At 52.9% G+C, this 14291-nt stretch overlaps 1 protein-coding gene and 1 non-coding gene across 2 annotated transcripts in view; both read right to left on the reverse strand.

The window, feature by feature from the left end:
• LOC145337165 (uncharacterized) overlaps positions 1-14291 on the reverse strand; it is a 276871-nt gene that overhangs the window by 133168 nt on the left and 129412 nt on the right.
• On the reverse strand, positions 8255-8445 carry LOC145337204 (U2 spliceosomal RNA). Its single transcript, XR_013885328.1, has one exon. It is a non-coding gene; the product is annotated as a U2 spliceosomal RNA (small nuclear RNA).

The following is a 14291-nucleotide window of genomic DNA, read 5'->3' on the forward strand; positions in this document are numbered from 1 at the left end:
GGCTGTTGACGAGGATTCTCTCCACCTTTCCGGTGGCAGAGTGTAGGGAAATCCCTTTGTAATTCCTTTCTTGAAGATGCGGTGTCGTCTACAGAGAGGACTTCACTGATCGAGACGCGCTGTATTTTTTCACTTTGCTTTCTGTCTGGATAGCTTGTAAAGCATGCAGGTAAGCTCCTTGTGTATCGACAGAGGGGTGTCGGGGGCGCAAAGTCAGAAGCAATGAGGGGGCTCGGACACAGCCCTGTTGTGCTTCGCTCTTCACCCGCGTGGTGCCGTCAAACTGCATGCTGCAAGGAAAGGAGCGAGTGAGGCTGTGGAGGACTGTGCACTGTCGGTCTTCTTGTAGCGTACTCTGGTATACTTGCAGCAGGCCTGGGTCGGACAAGTTCCCCGACGCCGAGTAAACCTCAGCCGGTCAGCCGTCGCTTCCGGGAGTTTTACCCTTCTGAAAGGAGTCGACGGCCGTTGTCAGCTCGTCCAGAGATTACGGTCTGGCCAGGCTCTCCCGCCGGCCGTCGTCTAAGACCTCCGTGATAGGCGACAGGAAAGACCGGGAGGCCGTGCTGTGTGTCGGCATCGGGTCGTATAGTGCGGCCTAGAAAGATTTGCAGATCCTCAGAGTGTCAGTCTGCGAGGACTTTCCAGAGCTACCTTCTTCCTTCAGGCTGCTGATGGCAGAGGCCTCTCTGTGCACCTTTTGGAAGAAGAAAGGTGAGCACGTTTCATTTTGCTCCACGGAGCGGAGCCTGGATCGGAAGATGACCGATCACTCTTTACGGCGGGGCAGACACATTATGTTGTTGTTCGTCCGTCGTCATCGACGAGGGCCTCGACGCCATTAGTCATTTTGAGGCTGGTTGCGGTGTGTCCGAAGGTGTCTGATCAGGCCAATTTGGGCACGCAATGTCCTGGCGCATATTGGACAGACTTGCAGTTGTTGTGCTGGTGGCTCTGGACTTGCGCAGTTTGCGCTGAAGTTGTGCTTCAGCAATACACCTTGCTTTGTGAGCCTGACAGTCTTTGTGGGTGAGGCAGCGCCAGGTAGGGTGGTTTTGTGCCAGCGTTTCCCAGGTGGTCGTGTCAATGTCAAGCGACTTCAGGGAGGCCTTGAGTGTGTCTTTGAAACGTTTCTTCTGCCCCCCATGCGAGCGTCTTCCAGCAGAGAGTTGCCCAAAAAGGAGCTGCTTGGGTATGCGCTCGTCTGACATACGGAGGACGTGACCTGCCCACCGGGTCTGCGCTCTCGTCAGCAGTGTGTGGACTGATGGTAGACTTGCTGTAGAGAGAACTTCAGTGTCTGGTACTTTGTCTTGCCATCGGATGCGTAATATTCTGCGAAGCCATGTCGTGTGGAAATGATTGAGCTGTCTTGCCTGCCTTCGATACACAGCCCACGTTTCCCAGGCATGCGGGAGGGTAGTGAGTACCGCGGCGCTGTAAACCTTCAGTTTTGTTGCTGAGCCGATTCCCCGCCGTTCCCATACAGTGGAGTGCAGTCTACCCAAAGCAGAACTTGCCTTTGCTATTCTGCAGTTAACTTTTCTATTAGTAGTCGCTGCTTGGGAGAGGGTGCTGCCAAGATAAGTGAACTGGTCCACTGCCTGTAGTTTCTGCCCTTGGATTGTGATTATGGGTTCTGTGTACGGCGCACGAGGAGCAGGCTGGTACACGACTTTGGTCTTTTTAACGTTGATGGCGAGTCCAAAGTTGTCACAAGCCGTGGAAAATTTGTCCACGCTGACTTGCATCTCTGACTCTGGGCGCAGTCATCGGCAAAGAGGAAATCTCTCAGAACAGTCTCCTTCACTTTGGTAATAGCTTGAAGTCTCCTCAGGTTGAAGAGCTTCCCATCCACTCTGTACTTGAGGCTGATTCCAGCCGCACTGTCCTGGAAGGCATCATTCAGCATGGCAGTAAACGTCATGCCAAACAGCGTGGGTGCGAGCACACAGCCCTGTTTGGCGCCACTGGTGACTGGCAATGCTTCAGAGGATTCTCCGCCATCCAGTACTCTGGCCGTCATGGAACTGGCGAACCATCTGAATGAATCTGGGTTGGGGGGGTGGGCGGGCAGCCGAACTTTGACATGATCCTGCTTTCGCAGGGTTACCAAACGTTGTGTAGAGCTCGCGGTGCTGCTCCTGACACTTCTCCTGAAGTTGGCGCGAGGTAAAAATCATGTCAGTCGTCCCACGACCTTTGCAGAAGCCACACTATGACTCTGGAAGCAGGCCCAGTTCCAGATGAGTGACCAGACGATTTAGCAGGACTCTCGCGAGGCTTTTTCCTGCGACGGAGAGCAGCGAGATTCCTCGGTCAGCCTCACTCTCTCTTCCCAATTGCCATCTAGATCCAGTGGCAAGACAAGAGTCAAGCCGGCTGGAGGTGGGACTAGGTGCAGTGGATGACCAGGACGTCTTCTGTGTCTCGTCCTGCTCTTCGCGTTCCACGACGCTTGCAGAGACCGCCTTCTTGACCGTTGGACCTTCCGTTGGTCTCGTCCGCTCAATCCGCCGGACTCAGTCTTCACACGGTGGGATAGACAGCTCCCTAACTCACCGAGGGTCGAGACCCGTCGGCTACCCTCAGCCGGTTCAGCCGGCTTGTCGAGGCCGTTGCCCGGGGCGTGGCCGCTGTCGCGTGCAAATAGCTACGGGGAGCCACAGGTGAGAGCTGATTGCCAGGTGGGGACAAAGGATGGACAAACCGCCCTGAAAGGACGCGACGTGTTCCCCCACCAAAGGCACTACCCCTCCCTGACACCCCATACGTTCCCCCCCCCAGTACACATTAATGGGCCTGAGAAGGCGGTTTTTATACGAGAGGGCGGCGGAGGCAGGTCGAATGGGGAGCTGGTGATTTGAAAGAAGGAATGTGCAGCAGCAGAGTTGTGAGGAGAAGGCAGGGAAATAGCAGCAGGTGTTGGGAGAGCTGGTGCAGAGGTGGGAATGGGCTGGATGTGGCGTGTAAGTGATGGTGTGAACGTGCAGGTAGATGTCAGGAAGTAAGTGTGAGATTTGAGGTGGGCGGTGGGTGTGATTTGAAGAGCAAGCAGTAGGGGGAGCTGAGAGAGTTGTGTGTGGAGCTGGTGTGTGTGGTGTTTGTAAAATCTGTTGTCTCCTGTCTGGAGACAATACACATCTCTTTAAGCTATGCTGATGCTACCTCTGCTCACATTGTCTGCATCTTTAAGACTTGAATAGCAGGTTAGCTGTGAAGAGTTGCATGCTAATCAGTGTTGTGTAAAGTGTGTGCGACTTTACCTGCCCTTCTGTGATCAGAACCTTGCACACACCTGAGGAAGGAACACGGTTTCCGAAAGCTTGCGAGCATTGTTTGCTGGAGCAGAGAGACAGGTAAGAAATTACCTGTTAAAAACCTGTTTAAATAAGTTTAAAGCACTTTCGTAGTAAGAACTGACCTTGTAGAACTGTTTAAATCATTTCAAAGCATTTTTGCGGGCTTTCTGTATCTACCGCTTTAAGAATTCTAAGGGAGTGGATAGCAGGGAGTTGTGGGGGAGCAGGCTTTAAAACAGCGCCAGGTTTAAAAGGAGGCCTGGTGTAGACAGCGGGCAGCGTCGGAGCGGGCAGCGGAGTGAGAGGGAAGCACAGTGAGCTATTAGGGCTTAGGAGCAAAAGGGCTGGGGAGAAAAAGGGCCAGGTAAGTTCGTGTTGAAATTTTCCATACTACTAGTGAATAATGGAGGGGCATGTGATGTATTGTTTCTGTATGATGTGGGAGCTGGTGGACCCCAGGGTCCTTCCCAGTGACCATGTCTGCAGTAAGTGCAGGTTGCTGGAGGAGCTCCAGCTCAAGGTAGATGAGCTGGCCTCTGAGCTACAGACACTGAGGCTCATCAGGGGGAGAGAGGCTGCCATTGTCAATGGGGTGCAAGTGACATCCACCCCCCCTAGACTGGCTAACTCTAAGGGTCAGGAACAAGAGGGGCCTGCTGAGAGGAGGAAGGAGGGTGGGGAGCGGAGGAAGGAGGGTGGGGAGCGGATGCCTCAGCCTCTCAACCTGCATAACGGGTTTGAGGTTCTTGCTTCCAGTCTGGACGAGAACGAGGGAGGTGAGGTTGGTGAGCAAACTGCACACAGTACGGTGATGCAGACGCAGGACATGGGCAAAGAGAAGGTGAAAAGGAACGTAGTAGTGATTGGGGATAGTGGGGTTAAGGGTTTTGACACTGTCCTTTGTCACAGTGACAAAGTGCACAGAAGGGTGTGTTGTCTGCCTGGTGCTCGGGTCCGGGATGTCGCATCTGGGCTGCAGAGGAACCTGGAATGGGAGGGTGAGAATCCGGTCGTTGTGGTGCGTGTGGGTGCCAACGACGTAGGCAAAATGCAAACTGAGGATCTGGGGAGGGAGTGTGAAAAGCTGGGAATGGAATTAAAAAGTAGAACCGACAAGGTGGTTATCTCTGGGCTACTGCCTGAACCGAGTGCAGACGGGCGTAAGGTTGATAAGATTAAGGAAGTGAATGGGTGGCTCAGGGATTGATGTGGGAGGAATGGGTTTGAATTTATGGGGCATTGGCAACAGTATTGGGGTAGGTGGGACCTGTTCAGGTGGGATGGGGTTGGTCTGAACCGTGCTGGGACCAGAGTCCTGGCGAATCGTGTAAATAGGACTGTAGACAGGGCTTTAAACTAATTGTGGGGGGCGGGGGGGGGGGGGAGAGGGTGCGAGGGTAGGTGACATTACGGGGTCTAAAGTTAAGGAGAGGGTACAGGTAAGGGAAGAGGCTGAGGATGTCCCAATAATAAAGGCAGTATGGTTGGTGGCGTTCTGGCAAATAGGGTCCAGGTGAAGGCTGGGGTGAAGGCACTTTATCTGAATGCACGAAGCATTCGGAATAAAGTGGATGAGCTGGTGGCGCAGATCAGCACAAATGGATATGATCTGGTGGCCATTACAGAGACGTGGCTGCAAGGTGACAGGGACTGGGAGCTGAATGTCCAGGGGTATCAAGTGTTTAGGAAGGATAGGCGGGAGGAAAAAGTCGGGGGGTGGGGGGCGTAGCTCTGCTGATTAAGGATAGCATCAGGGTGGTAGCAAGGGATGATATAGGAACCAAAGAGCAGAAAGTGGAATCGTTGTGGGTGGAGATTAGGAACAGCAAAGGGAGGAAGACGCTGGTGGGTGTCGTCTATAGGCCCCCGAATAATGATCTGGAGGTGGGGCGGGCTGTTAACGCGCAAATAAGTGCGGCGTGCAGGAATGGAACGGCCATAATTATGGGGGATTTCGATCTACATATTGATTGGTCGACCCATGTTGGACGCGGTGGGCTCGAGGAGGAGTTCTTGGAATGCTGCCGGGATAGTTTCCTTGAACAGCGTGTGTTGGAGCCGACGAGGGAGCGAGCTATCTTGGATTTGGTGGTATGTAATGAGGCGGGTAGAATTAGGGACCTTGCGGTGAAGGATCCTCTTGGGGAGAGTGACCATTGTATGGTGGAGTTTCTGGCGCAGATGGAGGAGGAGAAAGTGGGTTCCCGGACACGCGTCCTTTGTTTGAACAGAGGGGAGTACGGTAGGATGAGAGAAGAATTGGCGAATGTTGACTGGGGGAGCGCGTTGGAAGGTAGGTCTGCTGAGGAGCAGTGGAGGATCTTTAAGGAGATCTTTCTTGGTGCTCAGCAGAACTTTATTCCGATGGTTAAAAAGGACCGTAGGAGGAGAGGTAATAAGCCGTGGATAACGAAGGAGGTGAAGGAAAGTGTTAAATCAAAAGCGGAGGCGTTTAGAGTAGCTGAGAGTAGTGGGCGAGAAGAGTATTGGGAGAGGGTTAAATGTCAACAAAGATTGACAAAGAAGTTGATAAAGAAGGGTAGGGGAAACTATGAAGCTGGGCTAGCGCTTAATATAAAAAAGGATAGCAAGAGTTTTTATAAATCTGTAAAAAGGAAGAGGCTGGCTAGGGTGAACGTTGGACCCTTAGAGGATGAGAGGGGGGACTTAGTGGTAGGGGATGGGGAAATGGCTGAGGCCTTGAATAACTTTTTTGTTCCGGTCTTCACGGAGGGGGACGTGAATAATTTGCCGGGTGTTAGCGATGGAAAGGTGGTAGGACTGGAGGGTCTCAATGACATTACTGTTACTAGAGAGGCGGTGCTTGACAGACTGGAGGGACTGATTGTGGACAAGTCCCCAGGACCGGATGGAATGCATCCGAGGGTTCTGAAAGAAATGGCGGAGGTGATAGTGGATGCCTTGGTGGTTATTTTCCAAACGTCGCTGGATTGCGGGGAAGTGCCGGAAGATTGGAGAACGGCTAATGTTACGCCGTTGTTTAAGAAGGGTGGCAGGCAGAAGGCAGGGAATTATAGGCCGGTTAGTTTAACGTCTGTTGTAGGTAAAATGTTAGAATCCGTCATCAAGGAGGAAATAGCGAGGCATCTTGAGGGGAATTGCTTGATAGAGCAGACGCAGCACGGTTTTGTTAAGGCGAAGTCGTGTCTGACAAGTTTATTGGAGTTCTATGAGGATGTGTCTAGGGCGGTGGAAAGAGGAGAGCCGGTGGATGTGGTGTACCTTGATTTTCAGAAGGCGTTTGACAAGGTACCTGACAAGAGGTTATTGCAGAAGGTAAGGGGGCATGGCGTTGGGGGTGGGGTGTTAGCGTGGATAGAGGATTGGTTGTCAAATAGGAGGCAGAGAGTGGGGTTAATGGGTGCTATTCGGATTGGCGGTTGGTGACTAGTGGAGTGCCCCAGGGGTCGGTGCTGGGGCCTCAGCTATTTACCATTTATACAGATGATCTGGAGGAGGGAACCGAGTGTATGGTGTCGAAATTTGCTGGTGGCACCGAGATTGGTGGAACGGCAAATTGCGCGGAGGGTGTGGAGAGTCTGCAGAAGGATCTAGATAGGCTGGGCGAATGGGCCAGGAACTGGCAAATGGAATTTAATGTTGGCAAGTGCGAGGTGGTCCACTTTGGTAGGAATAATGGTAGGAAGGACTATTACTTCAGTGGCGAAAAACTGCAGCAGGCGACGGTGCAGAGGGACCTTGGGGTCCCTGTGCATGAGTCGCAAAAACCCAGCCTGCAGGTGCAGCAGGTGGTCAGGAAGGCAAATGGGATGCTGGCCTTCATAGCGAGGGGGATTGAATATCAAAGTAGGGAGGTCTTGCTGCGGCTGTATAGGGCATTGGTGAGGCCGCAGCTGGAGTACTGTGTGCAGTTTCGGTCGCCGTACTTACGCAAGGATATTTTGGCCTCGGAGGGAGTGCAGAGGAGGTTTACTAGGCTGATACCGGAGTTGAGGGGGTTGAGCTATGAGGAGAGGCTGAATAAACTAGGCTTGTACTCGTTAGAGTTTAGAAGAATGAGGGGAGATCTCATTGAGACGTATAAGATGATGAATGGGATGGATAGGATAGGGGTGGAGAGGCTCTTCCCGCTCAGAAAGGACAGTAGGACTAGGGGGCACAGCCTAAAGATAAAGGTGGGGGTGGGGGTGGGGGTGGGGGTGGGGGGGCGGCGGTTTAGAACGGAGTTGAGGAGGAACTTCTTCACTCAAAGGGTGGTGAATCTCTGGAATTCTCTGCCCGTTGAAGTGGTGGAGGCTGCCTCGCTAAATATTTTTAAGACGCGGGTTGATGGGTTTTTGATAAGCGAGGGGATTAAGGGTTATGGGGAGAGGGCGGGAATGTGGAACTGAGCCGCGACAGATCAGCCGTGACCTTACTGAATGGCGGGGCAGGCTCGAGGGGCTAGATGGCCTACTCCTGCTCCTATTTCTTATGGTCTTATAATGTTCTTATGATTACTATCAAGTAAACCGGTTGGACTGTAACCTGGTGTGGTGAGACGTCTTACTGTGTGTGAAGCTGGCAGTGAGCACGTGTGGAGAGGAAGTGTTTGTTTGTAAGAGACAGAGCAGAGTTGGGCAAGCAGAAACTGATAGGCGAGTTGGGCAGACATGAGGACGGCCTGAAGCGGGATGTGGGGTTCACGTCAGACTAGGTGTAAGCGCCGCCACCGTTTGGCCTGGAGACAATTTCTTGAAGCTGCGATTGCCACTGGAGACAGGGACAACGTGTGTACGTGTAAAGAGTGGCATTGCGAGCGTTATGTTGCAAGCGATGGCGCGTTTGTGAAGCCAACCGTCTGCAGTCACTTGAGGAAAGAAGGAGCAGCGCTGGGAAAGCTGGTGATAGCAAATAAAGCCTGTTGGACGACATCAGAGTGAGTTGTGCGAGAGCTGTTTTTTGAAGTTTGAGGATGTCCCCAGAAAGGGGGGTGGTGCACCGTTCCCGGAGATACTGCAATACCAGGCCGATACGTGGAGTGGACGGAGCAAGCCCCTATTCCATCTCCCTGCTCCAAAAATCAATTTAATATATGGTCCCCAGATAAGGGACGTATCAGATATTAAACTGATAAGAACAGATACTACACTTGATCTTAGCCAAAAGGCCGAGAAGCGATGCCGGCGCCGCTCTTGAGTCGCCCAACTGTCATATGCCTTCCCTCTTTGACAACAGGCTGACACCATTCAAACACTTAGACACACATAAGCACTCTCAGCTGCAGTCTTGTCACCTTTCTCCCGGCCTTTCTCATTACAACACACAAGTCGCCTTTTCTCCCCTTTTTCACTGCCACTGCACCACAGTTATGTAGATGGCCCCGTACTCCACCAATCACTTAGCAGAGGGTTGTGCCTATTCACGTCTACGTCACTGTCGAGGCGCTGCTGTTGAACAAGCTTTTGAAAACAGTTGCGTGTTTTGCAGGCCGTGAGTGAGAATGCAGCGAGCGACTGTGCCCGTACAATACTTGCAGCACCAAAGGAGGCCGTTTGGCCTGGGCCAGAGCAACTCCCTTGGTGCCAGTCGCCCTACAGATAGTTTACCTTCAGATAATTCATTGTCTTTTGAAAGGCAACGCTTGACACTGCTCCCCGCACGCTCTCAGGCACACTGCGTTGCCGCAGCACAAAAAGCTTTCTCCTCTCCTCACCTCGCTCCTGTTGCCTGGAGTCCTGTTCTTGTCAGAGATTAAACAGCAACTATCTATAAGATCCGTGGGCTGTGTACTTCAAGGAATTCTGCTAGCCCAAGTCTCGGTCATGTGACGTGAGTTTCGGGAGATTAAACAGGGTCCTCTTGTTGAAACCATTGTGTTAGAACAATTAGCGATTAGGCCATTAGCACCATTCTTGGAGATTAAGACCTGCGAACTGCTGTTGGTTTGAACTCTGGCTTGGGCAGACAGACTGTCTTTTGGACTATTGTGTTCACTTGCTTAGAGAGTGAAGCCGGGAGCCCGAGCACCAGAACCCGAGTCACCTCATAGAATCCCTCCAGTGCAAAAGGAAGCCATTCAGCCTATCGAGTCTGCACCGACCACAATCACCCTCCCAGGCCGCATCCCTCTAACCCCACGTATTTCCCCTATTAACCTCCCTGAGACAAAGGGACAATTTAGCACGGCCAATCCACCCTAACCTGCGCACCTTTGGACACTAAGGGACAATTTAGCATGGCCAACATGGAAACAACAGGTACAGCAGCTTGGGATATCAATGGGTGATGGGCTGAAGGGCCCCAACACAGGATAGAAATAACTGAGAAATGCCCTCTACGTCCGTTAGCAAGGTGTGGAAGTTTTTCCGCAAATTGCAGGATTTTACGCGTGCAACATTGGTGAAAGCCCGTCCACGGATTTGAGGCGTACACGGTCCGTGTTTCTGGCGCGTACAGATGCTCAGGAACCACGGCTGCTGTGTTGACCGTGAGCTTGGTTCTGGAATTGAAGTCCTGGTCACTTTGTGCCTCAGGCGTCCGAAGACTGGACTGGCACGTTGGAGTCGATGCTGAATTTCAGCATCGATGTCTGCTCGTGCCAAAAGGAGGCTCCCGACGTATGGGAAATGATCCACGTTGTCCAGGGGCTCACCTCGGATTTTGATAGCTGGCGGTGGCAGTTTTGTGTGGCAGGAGCGGAACAGAGAGCCGTTCCGATATGTCTTAGTGAATGCGTCGGCACTGGTTTGTAGTTCGACCTGAGCGTGCACGTACACAGGTACACGGGCGTCGTCTGCACCCTGCAGCTCGATGACAGAAGTTGGGGTGGTCTTGGCTCTGGCCTTGAGGAATCGCAGGTCGAATAGTTTCCCGCTATCTGGTAGGTTAACTGCAGCCCTGCGGGGTGCTTCAACGTACTGAGACGGAGTGTCGCTGCGAGGAAGACGGAGAAGAGCGTTGTTGCGATGACACGGCCCTGTTTGACCCCAGTCTGCGCACGTGTTGGGTCTTTGGTGGTTCCGCTGGCGAGCATCACGGCTTGCATGACATGGTGGAGCAGGCAGAGAATGGTGACGGATTTCTGTGGGCAGCCAAGTTTGAGGAGAATGTTCCACAATCCACAGGGTGGAAGACCTGAGATCGAAGAAGGCCACGTACAGAGGTTGATGCTGCTCCCTGCACCCTTCCTGGATTTGGACCATGCTGAAGATCATGTCCGCTGTGCCTCTTGTTGGGCAGAAGCCGCACCGAGACTCGGGGAGGAAGTCTTCGGCTATTGGGAGGAGGCTGTTGACGAGGATTCTCTCCACCTTTCCGGTGGCAGAGTGTAGGGAAATCCCTTTGTAATTCCTTTCTTGAAGATGCGGTGTCGTCTACAGAGAGGACTTCACTGATCGAGACGCGCTGTATTTTTTCACTTTGCTTTCTGTCTGGATAGCTTGTAAAGCATGCAGGTAAGCTCCTTGTGTATCGACAGAGGGGTGTCGGGGGCGCAAAGTCAGAAGCAATGAGGGGGCTCGGACACAGCCCTGTTGTGCTTCGCTCTTCACCCGCGTGGTGCCGTCAAACTGCATGCTGCAAGGAAAGGAGCGAGTGAGGCTGTGGAGGACTGTGCACTGTCGGTCTTCTTGTAGCGTACTCTGGTATACTTGCAGCAGGCCTGGGTCGGACAAGTTCCCCGACGCCGAGTAAACCTCAGCCGGTCAGCCGTCGCTTCCGGGAGTTTTACCCTTCTGAAAGGAGTCGACGGCCGTTGTCAGCTCGTCCAGAGATTACGGTCTGGCCAGGCTCTCCCGCCGGCCGTCGTCTAAGACCTCCGTGATAGGCGACAGGAAAGACCGGGAGGCCGTGCTGTGTGTCGGCATCGGGTCGTATAGTGCGGCCTAGAAAGATTTGCAGATCCTCAGAGTGTCAGTCTGCGAGGACTTTCCAGAGCTACCTTCTTCCTTCAGGCTGCTGATGGCAGAGGCCTCTCTGTGCACCTTTTGGAAGAAGAAAGGTGAGCACGTTTCATTTTGCTCCACGGAGCGGAGCCTGGATCGGAAGATGACCGATCACTCTTTACGGCGGGGCAGACACATTATGTTGTTGTTCGTCCGTCGTCATCGACGAGGGCCTCGACGCCATTAGTCATTTTGAGGCTGGTTGCGGTGTGTCCGAAGGTGTCTGATCAGGCCAATTTGGGCACGCAATGTCCTGGCGCATATTGGACAGACTTGCAGTTGTTGTGCTGGTGGCTCTGGACTTGCGCAGTTTGCGCTGAAGTTGTGCTTCAGCAATACACCTTGCTTTGTGAGCCTGACAGTCTTTGTGGGTGAGGCAGCGCCAGGTAGGGTGGTTTTGTGCCAGCGTTTCCCAGGTGGTCGTGTCAATGTCAAGCGACTTCAGGGAGGCCTTGAGTGTGTCTTTGAAACGTTTCTTCTGCCCCCCATGCGAGCGTCTTCCAGCAGAGAGTTGCCCAAAAAGGAGCTGCTTGGGTATGCGCTCGTCTGACATACGGAGGACGTGACCTGCCCACCGGGTCTGCGCTCTCGTCAGCAGTGTGTGGACTGATGGTAGACTTGCTGTAGAGAGAACTTCAGTGTCTGGTACTTTGTCTTGCCATCGGATGCGTAATATTCTGCGAAGCCATGTCGTGTGGAAATGATTGAGCTGTCTTGCCTGCCTTCGATACACAGCCCACGTTTCCCAGGCATGCGGGAGGGTAGTGAGTACCGCGGCGCTGTAAACCTTCAGTTTTGTTGCTGAGCCGATTCCCCGCCGTTCCCATACAGTGGAGTGCAGTCTACCCAAAGCAGAACTTGCCTTTGCTATTCTGCAGTTAACTTTTCTATCAGTAGTCGCTGCTTGGGAGAGGGTGCTGCCAAGATAAGTGAACTGGTCCACTGCCTGTAGTTTCTGCCCTTGGATTGTGATTATGGGTTCTGTGTACGGCGCACGAGGAGCAGGCTGGTACACGACTTTGGTCTTTTTAACGTTGATGGCGAGTCCAAAGTTGTCACAAGCCGTGGAAAATTTGTCCACGCTGACTTGCATCTCTGACTCTGGGCGCAGTCATCGGCAAAGAGGAAATCTCTCAGAACAGTCTCCTTCACTTTGGTAATAGCTTGAAGTCTCCTCAGGTTGAAGAGCTTCCCATCCACTCTGTACTTGAGGCTGATTCCAGCCGCACTGTCCTGGAAGGCATCATTCAGCATGGCAGTAAACGTCATGCCAAACAGCGTGGGTGCGAGCACACAGCCCTGTTTGGCGCCACTGGTGACTGGCAATGCTTCAGAGGATTCTCCGCCATCCAGTACTCTGGCCGTCATGGAACTGGCGAACCATCTGAATGAATCTGGGTTGGGGGGGTGGGCGGGCAGCCGAACTTTGACATGATCCTGCTTTCGCAGGGTTACCAAACGTTGTGTAGAGCTCGCGGTGCTGCTCCTGACACTTCTCCTGAAGTTGGCGCGAGGTAAAAATCATGTCAGTCGTCCCACGACCTTTGCAGAAGCCACACTATGACTCTGGAAGCAGGCCCAGTTCCAGATGAGTGACCAGACGATTTAGCAGGACTCTCGCGAGGCTTTTTCCTGCGACGGAGAGCAGCGAGATTCCTCGGTCAGCCTCACTCTCTCTTCCCAATTGCCATCTAGATCCAGTGGCAAGACAAGAGTCAAGCCGGCTGGAGGTGGGACTAGGTGCAGTGGATGACCAGGACGTCTTCTGTGTCTCGTCCTGCTCTTCGCGTTCCACGACGCTTGCAGAGACCGCCTTCTTGACCGTTGGACCTTCCGTTGGTCTCGTCCGCTCAATCCGCCGGACTCAGTCTTCACACGGTGGGATAGACAGCTCCCTAACTCACCGAGGGTCGAGACCCGTCGGCTACCCTCAGCCGGTTCAGCCGGCTTGTCGAGGCCGTTGCCCGGGGCGTGGCCGCTGTCGCGTGCAAATAGCTACGGGGAGCCACAGGTGAGAGCTGATTGCCAGGTGGGGACAAAGGATGGACAAACCGCCCTGAAAGGACGCGACGTGTTCCCCCACCAAAGGCACTACCCCTCCCTGACACCCCATACGTTCCCCCCCCCAGTACACATTAATGGGCCTGAGAAGGCGGTTTTTATACGAGAGGGCGGCGGAGGCAGGTCGAATGGGGAGCTGGTGATTTGAAAGAAGGAATGTGCAGCAGCAGAGTTGTGAGGAGAAGGCAGGGAAATAGCAGCAGGTGTTGGGAGAGCTGGTGCAGAGGTGGGAATGGGCTGGATGTGGCGTGTAAGTGATGGTGTGAACGTGCAGGTAGATGTCAGGAAGTAAGTGTGAGATTTGAGGTGGGCGGTGGGTGTGATTTGAAGAGCAAGCAGTAGGGGGAGCTGAGAGAGTTGTGTGTGGAGCTGGTGTGTGTGGTGTTTGTAAAATCTGTTGTCTCCTGTCTGGAGACAATACACATCTCTTTAAGCTATGCTGATGCTACCTCTGCTCACATTGTCTGCATCTTTAAGACTTGAATAGCAGGTTAGCTGTGAAGAGTTGCATGCTAATCAGTGTTGTGTAAAGTGTGTGTGACTTTACCTGCCCTTCTGTGATCAGAACCTTGCACACACCTGAGGAAGGAACACGGTTTCCGAAAGCTTGCGAGCATTGTTTGCTGGAGCAGAGAGACAGGTAAGAAATTACCTGTTAAAAACCTGTTTAAATAAGTTTAAAGCACTTTCGTAGTAAGAACTTACCTTGTAGAACTGTTTAAATCATTTCAAAGCATTTTTGCGGGCTTTCTGTATCTACCGCTTTAAGAATTCTAAGGGAGTGGATAGCAGGGAGTTGTGGGGGAGCAGGCTTTAAAACAGCGCCAGGTTTAAAAGGAGGCCTGGTGTAGACAGCGGGCAGCGTCGGAGCGGGCAGCGGAGTGAGAGGGAAGCACAGTGAGCTATTAGGGCTTAGGAGCAAAAGGGCTGGGGAGAAAAAGGGCCAGGTAAGTTCGTGTTGAAATTTTCCATACTACTAGTGAATAATGGAGGGGCATGTGATGTATTGTTTCTGTATGAT

This window comes from Carcharhinus amblyrhynchos, unplaced genomic scaffold, assembly GCF_965287045.1.
Source record: "Carcharhinus amblyrhynchos unplaced genomic scaffold, sCarAmb.v2.hapA scaffold_44, whole genome shotgun sequence".
In the NCBI taxonomy this organism is placed as follows: Eukaryota; Metazoa; Chordata; class Chondrichthyes; order Carcharhiniformes; family Carcharhinidae; genus Carcharhinus; species Carcharhinus amblyrhynchos.